The sequence below is a fragment of the Ostrea edulis genome, chromosome 5 (assembly GCF_947568905.1).
Source record: "Ostrea edulis chromosome 5, xbOstEdul1.1, whole genome shotgun sequence".
In the NCBI taxonomy this organism is placed as follows: Eukaryota; Metazoa; Mollusca; class Bivalvia; order Ostreida; family Ostreidae; genus Ostrea; species Ostrea edulis.
This window is the reverse complement of record NC_079168.1, coordinates 56236308-56252147: the sequence shown is the minus strand read 5'-3', so window position 1 is coordinate 56252147 and position 15840 is coordinate 56236308. Positions and strand designations below refer to the sequence as shown.

General features: G+C 36.1%; 3 non-coding genes across 3 annotated transcripts; all 3 read right to left on the bottom strand.

Moving 5' to 3' along the window:
- Nucleotides 1-2742: 2742 nt before the first annotated feature.
- Trnam-cau (transfer RNA methionine (anticodon CAU)) lies at nt 2743-2829 on the bottom strand. Its single transcript is given in 2 exon segments — nt 2743-2778; nt 2793-2829. It is a non-coding gene; the product is annotated as a tRNA-Met (tRNA).
- A 6786-nt stretch (nt 2830-9615) lies between these two features.
- Nucleotides 9616-9702, bottom strand: Trnam-cau (transfer RNA methionine (anticodon CAU)). The gene is given in 2 exon segments: nt 9616-9651; nt 9666-9702. It is a non-coding gene; the product is annotated as a tRNA-Met (tRNA).
- Nucleotides 9703-11279: 1577 nt separating this feature from the next.
- Nucleotides 11280-11352, bottom strand: Trnaa-ugc (transfer RNA alanine (anticodon UGC)). Its single transcript has one exon. It is a non-coding gene; the product is annotated as a tRNA-Ala (tRNA).
- Between the last annotated feature and the right edge of the window lie 4488 nt (nt 11353-15840).

The window sequence follows — 15840 nt, the reverse complement described above, 5'->3', positions numbered from 1 at the left end:
TATTGGTCGCCAATTTGTAAGTAATTCCCTGGATTTGTCTCCTTTTGGTAATATAGATATAATGCATTGTTTCTGTGTTACAGACAGTTCTCCCACATTAAATCCAAAGTTTATTGACCTAATTTAAAAACATCCAAGATCTTTCCAAAAAAATTTGAAAAATTCTGCTGTGAATCCGTCACTTCCAGGACTTTTATCATTAGACATATTTTTAAGTGCTAAAAGGGCTTCTTCATTGTTTATATATCCCTCTAATGTTTTTGACATGTTGTCATCAAGTATTCTAACATCATTCTTATCAATAATGGTATCAATGTTTACATCTTGTAATTTATTATCATAACTAGAATAAAGATTTTTGTAGAATTTCTCAATTTCTGCTAAAATATCTGTCTGTGAAGAAATAGTATTACCATTGCTGAGCACAAGTTTGTTTACAGTTTTATTTATATAATTTCTTTTTTCTAGGCTGAGGAAATATTTCGTTGGTTTTTCTCCCTGCTCAATCCATCTAAGTTTTGTTCTGACAAAAAGGCCCTTAATATAGTCTTTTCTGAGTTCCTCTAAACTTTTTTGAGCAGCATTTAATTTTTGTACAATTTCTGTGGAGTCATTCAGTTATTGGTATATAAAATATCTCCCAAAAATTACATGGTTTACTATTTACAGCTTACTATGCTACGACATTGTCTGGATTCTTTGTTCTTCCGTGGGAAACATTCGTTTACTCAATTCAATTTAAATTCAGTGCTTATTTCAACTTAGACTTCTCTAGATTTATCGTATACATTCGGAACACCACAGTGATTAAATGGAGAACTCCGGTAGGCGTCTTGTCACTCGATGCAAACTTCCGTTGCTTTTGACAAGTAGGGGCAGGTATCGAGGATGTTTCGGGTCACTGGATCTTTAATACGGCATGTAGACATAAGCAGACGATAGGGAGAAGTCGTTGGATTTTTTTCCAACATAGATCTCGCCAGACACAAATCATGCAAAACTTAAATTTATTATTCCGGAACAAATAATACAAAACTTCAATATCTGACAACCGAGCCCCTGTGAGTAAAATAATATCGTATATACAGTAAAGATTAAAACCACTCGTGGTTTTTATGGCAATTGACTGGGTCCCTATATGCATTTCTTAGCTTGTCATTCGAAGTTATTAAAAAATAAAATTTGAAAATCGATAAATTTATCTTAATTCGGAAGGTCGATGGTCTCTTCTCAGGTACATCGTATCTGGGTTCTCTCTTCCACCAATAAAAACTGGGCGCCACTAGCTAACTGAAAAATTGTTGAGTGTGGCGGAAAACATCAATCAATCAATCAAACAATCTTAATTAAAAGTCGAAACGAGTAGTGCATTGCGAAAGTGTCGAAGAAATGTAGAGGGAATAAGGTTGGTTGGTTGTATATTGTTTAACGTCCCTCTCAAGAATATTTTACTCATATGGAGACGTCACCATTGCCGGTGAAGGGGTGCAAATTTAGGTCTATCCTCGGCGCTTATGGCCTTTGAGCAGCGGGGATCTTTATCGTGCCACACCTGCTGTGATACATGGCCTCGTTTTTTTTGCGGTCTCATCCGAAGGACCGCCCCATTTAGTCGCCTCTTACGACAAGTAGGGTACTGAGGATCCATTCTTACCCGGATCCCCAAGAGTTGCTAAAGAGTTTACAATACTCTATTAATCAATAAACGTAATAGTCGGTTTAGGTGTTTTTACTGAAGCAGTCTGTATATTTATTTCGGTCCAATTTCTGTAGTTGGAGTTGATCCCTTTCAATTGTAAAAGTCAGCCGTCGATTGTGAAAGTAAATCTCTTCGTAAAACTCCAATAATTTACTCATTTGATGCATTATTCTGAAAGGTATGGAGAGGCGAAAATTTCATGGGTCTTTAGATCTGTATACCTCACATTGCATGATCCCACTTCTGGTATATCCAGGGATCCGTGTTTGCCCAACTCTCTATTTTGTATTGCTAATAGGAGTTATGAGATTGATCACTGTTCCTTATCTTCACCTTTCATATACCAGATATATCAGATGATAAAACTAAGCGATGTTTTACATGTGTAACAGGAAGGGAGAACATGCAACGGACCAGACCCGATTTAAAACTTGGGCTCTCTGAATACCCAGGCAGGTGTTCTACCAACTGAGCTAACTCCTCACCTGCGATCGAATCTGTGTGACCTCTACATTTCTCCCTCCTTAAATTATCTTCAACCTCGAAGACACACAACCCAAATTCTTTTGCTTCTGGGGGGACTTTCGCCTGCGAACCCAGGGGTTATCAGCGGCGCCAAATGTAACAGGGAGGAAATGCAACGGACCAGACTGTGATTCGACCCCGAACCCCTTGAATATCTACTCAGGTGCTCTACCAACAGAGCTATCTGGCCACCAGCGATCAAACTCGGCGGACCATTAAATTTGTTTCCGGCTATTGTTTTCATAGTTCCCGAAATTGAGGCTTCTTCCTGAAAAACAAACGAAGGTGAGCTCGTAATAAACTATATCTCAATAGATAAATATTAGAAAATAGTCATTCAATGCATTCGATATCATATTGTGACACATGTTGGTTGTGTTTGAAATGTACCAGTAAATCCTTTTTTCTACTGTCTAAGCAGTTATAATGGATTATTGATATTCTCCTCATTCGTACTGTATTTATAAGAGTCGTAAAATGAGATACTCCCCTTTTACAGCACTTTTATAAAAGACAATTGCCCCGGGTGAGGATCGAACTCACGACCTTCAGATGGCTCTTTTGTGATTATGAGACTGACGCGCTACCTACTGCGCTACCGAGGCACTTATTACTTTTTAAAGGATGTGGAAATTTAAATCTGTGTAGCTTACATGTTAATTTTTTCAAAAATGTTTTCTTATTTAATGACACTTTAATTTTGAAACTGATTTGGTATATTTATCTCATTTTTAAAATGAAAAATTAATATAAACACTTTCCAGATAGACGATGACGTAACGTGTGAATGTTACCTTTATAGAACTTCTAAAGCACTTCAATGTGTTCAGGTTGATGTTTTACAACTCTTCTCTTTACATTCATTACAGGTAGTAAGGCCTGTTTTTATAACGTTAAATGCCAATCACATTTGAAAAAGAAAACTACAAAATACTAGGACTTGGTCAGTGAAGATAGCCATATTAATCACATTCTTGTTATCTTAGCCTTTTCATTCTAAAATGTCACCTTGTGTTTTTTCTGCTAAATTGCGAAATTGGTAGCTTTTCCATGACAATATTAAAAGAAGGTTTTTTTTATATTTATATATATATATATTAGTGACTTGTCAACCTTTAGAAGCATGGGTTACCTACACTGAGAGAGAGAGAGAGAGAGAGAGAGAGAGAGAGAGAGAGAGAGAGAGAGAGCATAAATTGCTCGCGAAAATATGTCATTATCCGAAAAGCAATTAATTCTAATAGTTTTAACAAAAATATCAAAGCTAATAACAATCTTTAATGTATTTTAACTAAATGAAAAGTGAAGATAATGAACAATCATCACTATTATAAATCCCATCTAGAATACAAAATTTAGGGTAGGGCAAACACAGAGCCCTGGACTCACCAGAGGTGGGATCAGGTGTCTAGGAGGACTAAGTATCCCCTGTTGACAGGCCACACCTGCCATGAACCCTCTTGATCAGGTAAATTAGTAATTCGTAATCAAAGTCAGTATGTAAAGAAAGGCTTAACAATTGGTATAAAACATGCCAGACAGCCTTTCACCTAACGAAACGTCGTTTTTCCAAATGAAATCATAACGACCATAGAATTTGCAAAATGTTGACTTCAAAGCAGACTGTTCAAAACCCTGTAACATCAACTTATTTGTCGGTAACTTGCTTCAATTTGAAATTTGATCTTACACAGATCTCGCGTATCTAATCAGTTGAAAGACCTAACACCATGTGAAGGTGATAACGGAATATTACTACTTTGATATTGGAAATTGAGGGTGGAGAGGCTGAAATCGTCCTGTTTATCATGAAGTTTAGTTGTTAGTTTGCCGTTAACATCTATGTTCAATAAAATATCCAAAGATGAAGGACATGTAGATATGGTGTCTTTTATTTCGAGTTCAATGGAATATATTGAATCAACTTATGAAAAAGAGAATTGCTAATACTAGATAAAATTCCGTCGATATATCTAAATCTCGAGTTGAAGACCTTAGCAACAGACTTTTTGCTTCTCATGAAAGGCGAACATAACATAACAAACAATGATCAATCTCATAACTCCCATAAGCAATGCAAAATAGAGAGTTGGAGAAATACGGACCCCTGGATATACCAGAGGTGGGATCAGGAGCCTCGGAGGAGTAAGCATCCTCTGTCGACTGGTCACACCCGCCGTGAGCCCTATATCTCGATCAGGTAAACGGAGTTATCCGTAGTCAAAATCAGTATGCCAAGAGTTTTCATGTAGAAGCTTTTAAATAAATTCGGTCTCCTAAGAATACAAAATCAAGTCAGCCAATAAAGGAGCAAATTTTGTGCTCATGGAAATTACAACTGACTGTTGAAAAAACATATCACCAAATACTCCGTAAATATTGTCAATGAGGAACTTCAGCATCTTTTTAAAGTGGCTCTTTATACTAAACTTGGTTTGAATGGCTCGTTTAAGCACCTCGCATAAAGCATTATTTCACCATCGAAAAATTGATACATGCTTTCAATTTTTTATATGATTTTTTTGTGCTTTGTAGCAGAATGATGATAAAGGTGTTTTGTTTTCAAATAAGAGATTTTGGAGTCCAAAGTTTCTGTGATTTGATGCATGCTATGAATATATAGCAAAACATGCCTAAAAGACACTTTGCAAGGTGAAGATAACGAACAGTGATTATTCTCATAACTCCTATAAGCAATACAAAATAGAGAGTTCGGCAAGCACGGACCCCTGGACACACCAGAGGTGGGATCAGGTGCCTAGGAGGAGTAATCATCCCCTGTTGACAGGTCAGACCCGCCGTGAGCCCTGTATCCTGATCAGGTAAACGGAGTCATATGCAGTCAAAATCAGTGTGCCAAGAACGGCTTACCAATCGGTATGAAACACGTCAGACAGCATTTGACCCAATGCGAGGTTGTATTGACGAACTAGATCGTTATAACGACCATAGAATTTGCAAAATGCTTACTTCAGTCGAGACTGTTGAAACCCTTGTACCATCAACTTGTTTGTCAGTAGCTTACCTCGATTTAAAAACTGACTATACGGAGAACAAGCTCTTGCATATCGAATCAGTTGAGATATATAAACACCATATGCAGGTGATAATGGAATATTGCTACATAAATATGGGAAGTTGACGATGGGGAAACTGAAATCATCCCGTTTGTCATACAGTTGAATTGTCAGTTTGCCGTTAATGTCTACTTTCAATAAAATATCTAGGTATGAAGCAGAAGTGGACGACTCTGTGGTGTCCTTTATTTCGAGCTCACAGGGATATATCAAATCGACATATGAATGAAAGCTATTATTGTTAATAAACAAAACGTCATCGATATATCTAAATGTCGAATTGAAGGCTACAGCGAGAGATTTTCTTCTTCTCGCGTAGACGTTTTTGAATAAATTCTGCTTCATATGAATATAGAAACAGGTCAGCTAACAAAGGAGCACAATTCGTGCCCATGGGAATTCCAAAAGATTGTTGGAAGACCTGATAACCAAAGACCACGAAGATATTGTCAATGAGGAACTCTAGCATTTGTTTTATTTCACCTTCAGAGTACTTGTGCGTGGAATCAGAGTGGTGTTTAACAAAGTAAGTTTTTGAATGACTGATCACTAGATATGAATATATGTACGTTCTAATTTTTTAGAAAATATATTGAAGGAAGTACAAAACGTTATTTGTTAATATTTATTAAATCTACGTAATATAATGAATATTACAACTGTTATGATATAGAAGTTTAAAAAGAACGAGGTGGATTTTAAACCAGACATGGGATGCATTGGTGGTGAGATCTTTCCAATATCCTAGACGATCAACTCTCTAATAATGAAAGTCATATCCTACCTATATTGTTGTATAGATGAACACTTGAAGATAATGAGTAGTGCTCAATCTCATAAATCCTTTGCAGAATACAAAATTAAGAGTAGGGCAAACACGGGGCCCTTGCCATTCAAGAGGTGGGATCAAATGCCTAAGAGGAGTAAGCATCCTGTGTTGACAGGTCACACCCGGTGTCAACCCTCTATCTTGATCAGGATAACTGAGTAATCCGTAGTCAAAATCAATATTTAAGAACAGTCAAACAATTGGTATGAAACGCGTCTGACAGCAAGTTAAAGACTAGACGTTTTGACATCATAAACAGTTGCTTCTTCAACACAAATACAGAACGGAGATATTCATATCTAGTAATCAGTCATCCAAAAATTATGTTGTTAAACACCACTCTGATTCCACACACAAGTACAGTTGAAATAAAAAATATGCTGGAGTTCCTCATTGACAATATCTTCGTAGTCTTTGGTAATCATGTCTTCCTTCTGTCTGTTTAAATTCCCATGGGCACGAATTGTGCTCCTTTGTTAGCTGACCTGTTTTTATACTTTTACGAAGCAGAATTTATTTTTAAAAAACTTCTATATGAGAAGAAAACATCTCTTACTGTAGCCTTCAATAATTTTCATTCACATGTCGATTCCATATATCCCGGTGAACTCGAAATAAAAGACACCACAGAATCGTCCACTTCTGCTTCATACTTAGATATTTTATTGAAAGTAGATAATAACGGCAAACTAATAACTCAACTTTATGACAAACTGGATGACTTCAGCTTCTCCATCATCAACTTTTCATATTTATTTAGCAATATTCCATTATCACCTGCATGTGGTGATTATATCCCTCAACTGATTCGATACACAATAGCTTGTTCTGTGTATAGTCAGTTTTTAAATCGAGACAGGCTACTGACAAACAAGTTGATGGTGCAGGGGTTCCAACAGTCTCGTTTAAAGTAAGGATTTTGCAAATTCTATAGTCGTTATAACGATCTAGTTTGCCAATACAACTTATCATTGGGTCAAATGCTGTCTGAAGTGTGTTAGGCCGTTCTTGGCACACTAGTTTTGACTTCGGATAACTCCGTTTACCTGACCAATCTACAGGGTCCATGGAGGGTGTGACCGGTCGACAGAGGATGCTTACTCCTCCTAGGCACCTGGTCTCACCTCTGGTATATCCAGGGGTCCGTGTTTCTCCCAACTCTCTATTTTGTATTGCTTATTGGATTTATGAGATTCATCACTGTTCGTTATATTCGCTTTTCATAGTATTCAATCCAGTGATAGGTAGTAGTTTGAAAGCCCTGTGGTATCAACGTATTTGTCAGTAGCCTACCGCGATTTTGAAAAAAGGATCATACATAAAACATATTCTCAAGGATCGAATCAGTTTAGAGACAAGCACCATCTGCAGGTGATGATAGAATAATGGAATTAATTCTACACAAATGTTGGAGATTGACGATGAAGAAGCTGACGTGATCTTTGTTATAATGCTGTGTTGTTAGTTTGCCGTTGAGATAAAATATCCAACAATGAAACAGACATGGTCGACTTTTAAAGAAATTCTGTCTCATATAAGTACAAAAGCATGTCAACTTACAAGTGTATAATGGATCTAGATTTCAAGGAATGAAATTAAGGGGCTATGAACTGTAAACACAAGAAGTTTGAGGGAGATCATACAATTTTTTTAGTGCAACAAGATCCCAATTCAAGATTTCATATCCAAATATCGTCCACTATTATAAAGACAAAGTGAACAGAGGCATGGTTTCCAGAAAGATGTAGTCGAAATAACAAATGCGGTACTGCGTTGGACACCTGACAGAAAGCGAAAAATAAAGACGAAAATCTGGAAGCAATCAGGAGAAGGCAAACATAATACCTTCATTGGAACAATTTAATTAAGGTAGCTCACTACACTAAAGCTTATACTCTGTATGACACCACGTCACAAGATGGCGATTTAAATGTTTTGTGGAATTATTTGTATCGATCGATTTGTTTGACTATCATCATAGCTCAGTGGTTAAAGCTGGTGAACCGCAGATCTCGAGTTCAAATCCCCAGTCTTTTGTTCATATGTGTTGAAATTTGTTTTTTATAATCATGTTTTTATCTAAATTTGTACATTGTTTCCCTTTTTGGCATATATACTTATTGTATATTTTCATATCTTTTATAATCAAATCAATTCGTACTGATTTGAGAAACTATTTTTGGGTATAGTGAGCCACCTTAAGAGCAGTACTCTTCAATTAGGACCCTCATTTAGGAAAATTGAGCTCCTATGTTGGATTTGTGATCCTGGTGAATTGTTTATATGACAGACTGAATTCTTCTCAAATGGGACGTAAAACGAGATAGGATATATACATGTACATAAACAACATTATAGGCTTAAAACTATGAAGTATACATGGTACTTGCATTGTGCCCACCTTGAGGTTTTGAATAACAATCCTGGAATATTGTGATTGGGCTATATTTGTGTTTCTTGTGATTAATTATCAACTCCTCCAAAACACCACAATGTCGGTTAATCTTTATACACAGAAATGGTAAGAACAGAATGGGGTAAATGTATATATTTGATATTGAGTCTTTAGTACTATAGATAATTTACTTGTTTTATGCATTATTCTGAAAGCATTAGAAAGGAGAAAATATAATGGACTTTCAGATTAGATGTTCACAAAGACTTTGGAATTTAATGTACCAGATGTATCTAATGATGAAAGTAAGGTGAAGATAACTGACAGTGATCAATCTCAAAACTCCAGCAATGTTTTACATGTGTGAATACATTTTCCCCTCCTTATATTGTTTTTGCCATCGAAGACACAAAATCCAAATTCATTTGCTCCTGAGAGGACTTTCACTTGGAAACCCAACAGTGATCAACGCTACCAAATCTAACAGAAAGGAAACAAATGCAACGGAACGGACCGGGATTCAAACCCGGGTCCCCTGAATCTCTAGTCATCTAGTCAGGTGCTCTACCAACTGAACTAACTACCCACTGACGATCAAACCCGTCTGACCGCTACATTCCTCCCTCCTTCAATTGTCGTTGCCCTCAATAACACACAGACCAGATTTATTTTACCACTGGCAGGACTGTCAACTGCAAGTGATTACTGCACCAAATGTAACCGGAAGGTAAAAAATGCAACGGACTAGACCAGGATTTGAAACCGGGAACTCTCAATTCTCTAGGCAGGTGCTTTTCCAACTGAGCTAACTGGCCACCGGTGATCAAATCCGACTGACAACTAAATTTGTTTCCTGGTATTGTTTTCATAGTTCCCGAATTTGGGGTTTCTTCATAAGTGAGCTTCTTATAAACCATATCTCAGTAGATAATTACAAAAAATTAAATGCATGCAATCGATTACATATTGCGACACTTTTTGGTTTTATTCTATATGTGAAGCTTGCTTTATAATGTCATAGTAGTATTCAAATTTCTCATCATTCGTACTGTATAATGTTACTGCTAATTACAGCAGTTTTAAAAACATTTGCCCCAGGTGAGGATCGAACTCACGACCTTCAGATGGCTCTTTTGTGATTATGAGACTGACGCGCTACCTACTGCGCTACCGAGGCACTTATTACAATAATAAAGGTTTGGATATTTAAATCTATGTCGTTCAGATGTTAATGTTTAAAAATTGTTATCTTATTTAATGACATTTTAATTTTGAAACTGATTTGATATATTTATCTCATTTGTAAAATGAAAAATTAATATAAACACTTTCCAGATAGACGATGACGTAACGTGTGAATGTTACCTTTATAGAACTTCTAAAGCACTTCGATGTGTTCAGGCTGATGTTTTACAACTCTTCTCTTTACATTCATTACAGGTAGTAAGGCCTGTTTTTATAATGTTAAATGCCAATCACATTTGAAAAAGAAAACTACAAAATACTAGGACTTGGAGAGAGTAAAAATTGTGCGAGAAAATAGGTACAATATGCCATTTTCGGGAATGGTATTCTTGAAATTTCAACAAAAAAGTTAACAATCATATCTGATGTATTTTAATGAGATGAAAAGTGACGATAACGAACAGTGATCAATCTTATATGACCCTTAAAGAATACAAAATTAAGAGTAGGGCAAACACAGACCCAGACGAAGATAACGAACAGTGATCAATCTTATATGACCCATAAAGAATACAAAATTAAGAGTAGGGCAAACACAGACCCAGGCGAAGATAACGAACAGTGATCAATCTGAGATGACCCATAAAGAATACAAAATTAAGAGTAGGGCAAACACAGACCCAGACGAAGATAACGAACAGTGATCAATCTGAGATAACCCATAAAGAATACAAAATTAAGAGTAGGAAAAGCACAGACTCAGGCGAAGATAACGAACAGTGATCAATCTTATATGACCCATAAAGAATACAAAATTAAGAGTAGGGCAAACACAGACCCAGGCGAAGATAACGAACAGTGATCAATCTGAGATGACCCATAAAGAATACAAAATTAAGAGTAGGAAAAGCACAGACCCAGGCGAAGATAACGAACAGTGATCAATCTTATATGACCCATAAAGAATACAAAATTAAGAGTAGGGCAAACACAGACCCAGGCGAAGATAACGAACAGTGATCAATCTGAGATGACCCATAAAGAATACAAAATTAAGAGTAGGAAAAGCACAGACCCTGGATACAGGAGAAGTAGGATCAGGTGCCTAGGAGGAGTAAACATCCCGCTATGTGCCTTTTATCTTGATGAGGTAAACGGAGTAATCTGTAATCAAAATCAGTATGTAAAGAACGGACAAACAGTGGGTATAAAAACAGTTAAATAGAATTTGACCTAACGAAAGGTTGTTTTTGCAAATAAGATCATTGTAACGACCATAGAATTTGCGAAATGTTGTATGTTTTGCACAGGGACTTGTCATGTGTAGAGAAAAAGGTTATTCTTCCCGGAGAAAAAATGTTTATCACTACCTCCACCCCCTTACGAAGATTATTATTTTTTCTATGCATGCTCATATGTTCTGACTCAACTAATATGACTTATGGCATGTTTTAGGCATATTCTGAAAAAAATATGGGAAGACATCCAATATATTGGGAAAAAATTATTATTTTATATATTATATTATTTTTTGATGATCGAGCACAATATATGCAAGTTTATTAAAATTGGAGAATCCGGGTATCGATCCCGGTACCTCTCACATGCTAAGCGAGCGCTCTACCACTTGAGCTAATTCCCCTTATATTTGATAGATATATATATATATATATATATGTAAATTTTTGTTTAATTAAAATGTTACTTAATCTTGTGAGTTGTTGCTTATCAAAACCACCGATGTTTAATGTCAGTTTTGTAAACTTCCTGATTAAGCCTGCTAAGTAATTAATGAGGTCACATTTTGAAAGAAAATGACATGTCATTTCCTCTGAAAACGACACACATACGTCTCCAAATTAACATATGTGTAGTAATGTATCCTTTGATTCGAGGATTTTTATTTAGACCAGATAATCGAAAACATGATAAAATTAACAAAACTGATAAAAAGTGGATCACATTATAATTATATACAGAATAAAAATAACGACAGCTCATAGATATCATAAACCGTTCTATCCTTATCCGTGTTCATCAGCTTTCACGTGATTTCTTCCTATATTCAACACAATATTAGCATTAAATGATATTAATATTATATTATGTTGTCACATTCTTCACTAATGAAAGATAATGTGAAGATAACGAACAGTGATAAATCTCATATTTCTTAGAAGGAATAAAAATTAAATGTTGGACAAACACGGATCCTTGGATATACCAGAGGTGAGGTCAAGTGCCTTCCAGATTTTTAGTTGACCTATCAACGTGCACCCTGCCTCTTTCGAAGTAACATGTAGTTCCCTTTACACTGCTGGTCAATACCTACACTGAATTCATGATACAATTTGACCTTTGTATGTTCAGGACGGTTTATCTTTAGGAGTACTTGTTAAACAAGGAAAGGGCATGATTTGGCGGTAAGTCTTCCGTCATGAAGGTTCACATTTTATTTATTAAGACCATATTATAACATACTATCAACATTCCATACATGTTATTGGAATGGTGTAAAATATTTCATACCACAGAAGAAAAATATGATTGCTATAAATCCTTTATTATATCATATGGACAGTATGGTAGACTGGCATCCAATAGATACGTATCGAATCAGTGTACGACGGACGCTTTCATCAAAACTCTCTGTTTGTCTCCATTGAAATGTCGGAAAACAAACACTCGTGTTTTATATTCCGCGTGGTGAAGATTCTATAAACGTTACTGACTAAGCGTGGTAACGATATTTAACTACACCTCATACTATGCTTTCAAGCTTCCTCAACATTATCCTCTCATCCAACTGATCTTGGTCTTTCAACATTTGAATATCTCTTGTCTATTATCTAGCTCTTTTACAACTCTTCTTGCTTTGCCTGCTATGATGGAATTCACTACTCTACAAAGTATTTTAAGCCTTTATAATCAGGACGTCTGTATTTTATTCTAAAGTGAAGCGGCTCTGAGTGGTTTTTTTTATTGGATTATATAGAAGTTTTCATTATCATCATTATGAATATCAGAACATCAAAATGCTACATCAACTCTTACGAACTTTTTATTGCTTGTTATTCACCTCCAGCTTAATATAACGTTATCAAATTGTAAGCTGCATTGTTTTGAAATAGCAAGGGATAGGGAAATAAAGGACCTCCCTACTTTAGTGTGTAGCTTATGGTCCCTTTTTACCATGATCCCTCTTTTCAAAGAATAAATTGATTTATCTATTATACTTTTGGTAAATATTGAACACTGCTGTATTTCCAGTAAGTGTAGTCTTTTCCCCCGGGGATATTGGGAGATAAGGATAGAATTCTTATTTTTAAATAGTCACCCTAGCCCGAAAACTACAGAATTACTACCAGAGGTCAATAAAAGTAACTATAAGTACATTACTTTTTCATTCGTCATCGAAAAGACGAAAATGTAGAAATGACCATTCCAAGAAAGGACACAAAATATAATCATAGAAAGAATTACAACTGCTATCCATTTTAACATTCAAAAATAAAAAAGAAGCTAAATTTATACAATGAAGATTAATACTCAGGACTATCATCGAACATGTTGAGAATGACAATAACAAAAACATTTCAATTTCTTTGATGTTGATTTTTAAACAGAGCCAGTCAAACAAAATATCAAATCAAGATCTCATATTCAAATATCAACAAGACGTCATATCAATAATTGCATATTCAAATATCAAAGCTAAAATAAGCAAACGAGAACTTGAACTCGAACACAGTCACTGAAGAAAACATCGAGTCGGTCAAGACGACCATCACGGAAGGTATCAATTTAATCAAAAACAGGCAGAAAGTTATAAAACTCGCGGATTCATCTCAGTTATGGTGTAGAATAGTTAAGGAATATGAAACAAATCTAAATCGTTCGGATGACGAAGAGAAGATCTATCGAACGCAAATGATAGCAGAGCGGAAGGCAAAAGAAGACCGATATTTCGGGATAAAATAGCAGATGTGCTCCCTATTACAAGAAAGAAATCAATGGCAAAAACAGTTTTCTCATAGAGACAGACGAGAAATTGGTGACAAGCAGCCCGGGTAGATATGATGACTGTGGGGACAAGGGGCATTGCAGTCGTGACTGTACAAAGAAAGATGAAAATAAGATAAGTTAAGATACATATATAATGTATGACCACAAGGTCTCGAATATTTGAGAATACCTGTGAAAGAAATTAAAACTGTGTAAAAATTTAGATGCTTCTAGTCCATTTGGTCGTTTAAGGTCACAAGTGAGTGAATGGGGAAAATGGGCGCAAGTGAAAGCATTGTTCGACTGATTTAGGTAGGCCATGTAATGCCTTTTAAAACTGAGTCACCGTCAGCAGTATTGGGCTATAACAAGTCAACTTTAAATGATAAACAATTTGTGACAAAATAATTAGAAAATTTATTGAATAAGGGATGCGTTTCAGAGGTAACACATAGACCAAAAATAATCAATCCATTAACAGTAGCCAGAAACAGAAATGGTAAGCCACGCCTAGTTCTCGACTGTAGATACATAAATTCACATTTGCACAAATTCAAACGCTTCGGTTGCAAAGGAAATGCTGATAAAGGGAGATTTCATTTTCACTTTTGATCTTAAATCTGCTTACCATCATATTGAAATTTTCAAAGATCACAAACAATTTCTCAGATTTGCATGGGAAATCTAAACTGAAGTTTATTATTACGTTTTCAATGTTTTACCTTTCCGTATATCTACTACTGGTTACATATTTACAAAAGTTCTGAGAGAACCTTCACCACTGAAGAGACATTATTTGTCGAAATGCGCATCTGGTTCATCAAAATTGGTACCGTAGAAGTTTTACATTTACAAAATATTGCAGATGAAATTTTCAATACATGTTCAGAAAACGTTATTCACATCAATCCTCTCTGGAGGCCCAAGACAGAAAACAAAATAGCTGATGGTTTGAGTCGTTTGACAGATATGAATGATTGGTCAATAGATGAAGAAACATTTTAATATGAAAATGTATGGGGTTTACACACTATTGACAGGTTTGCTATGCACTACAACAAAAATACATTAGATTCACTTCCAGGTACGGATATCATAAATACTTTCAACACAAATGCTTTCAACACTTGCCAAACAGGAGAAAACAATTGGTTGGTTTCATTCCAAGATCTTGGACAATACATCGTTTTATGTTTTCATGTTTCATATACTAAAACGTTGTATTATTGTTTCTTCAAAGGAAATAAAAGAGTTAATAAACAAATTGATTTCAGATAGAACTGATTTAACTCTTATTGTTCCAAAATGGAAATCAGTTCCATTTTGGTTGATGCTATTTGACGGCAAATATAATACTCAAAATTTGATAAGGATCATAGATATTTTTTTTGTTTAAAAAATTAATAACTGCATAACTGGCAATATTGTGTCCAAATGAAATCAAAAACGTCTTCAACAAACTTGCACGTGCATTTCATGCCATGGGAAATGCGTTTCTCATCACAGTTTATGCTTTTGCTACCATTGCACGATTTTTACTCATGCATCAGTGTCTGATTCTTTCTAAAATTTCAAACTCACTTGAGTGTTTACACTACGTTTATCAACACAATGCCCCCTCAACGTGTAAGGCGTCGCCTGACGACAGAAAAACTGGACAGATGTAATGGAATGCTTGACGCTGGCTATTCACAACGTGACGTTGCAAATGCACTAAACGTCAGCCAGAGCGTTGTAAACAGGGCCTGGAACCGACAGCAAACTTTTGGTACAGCAGCACACCGACAAGAGGGTGGTCGTCATAGGTCGACAACCCAACGCCAAGACCATTTTGTGGCTCTTCAGACACAACGCCATCCCTTTTGGACAGCAACCAGCCTACGTAACGACCTCCTGAACGCCTCGGGGGTGAATGTGTCCACTCAGACGATACGGAATCGGCTTCACAATGCAGGTCTCAACTCGAGAAGGGCATGTGTTCGAGTCCCTCTGACTGGGCTGAAGATCATGTCACTTGGACACAGAACGATTGGGTTCAAGTTCTGTTCACCGATGAGTCCAGGTATTGTTTGGACTTTACAGACAGGAGGCACTGAGTGTGGCGACGACAACGTGAACGTTTCCA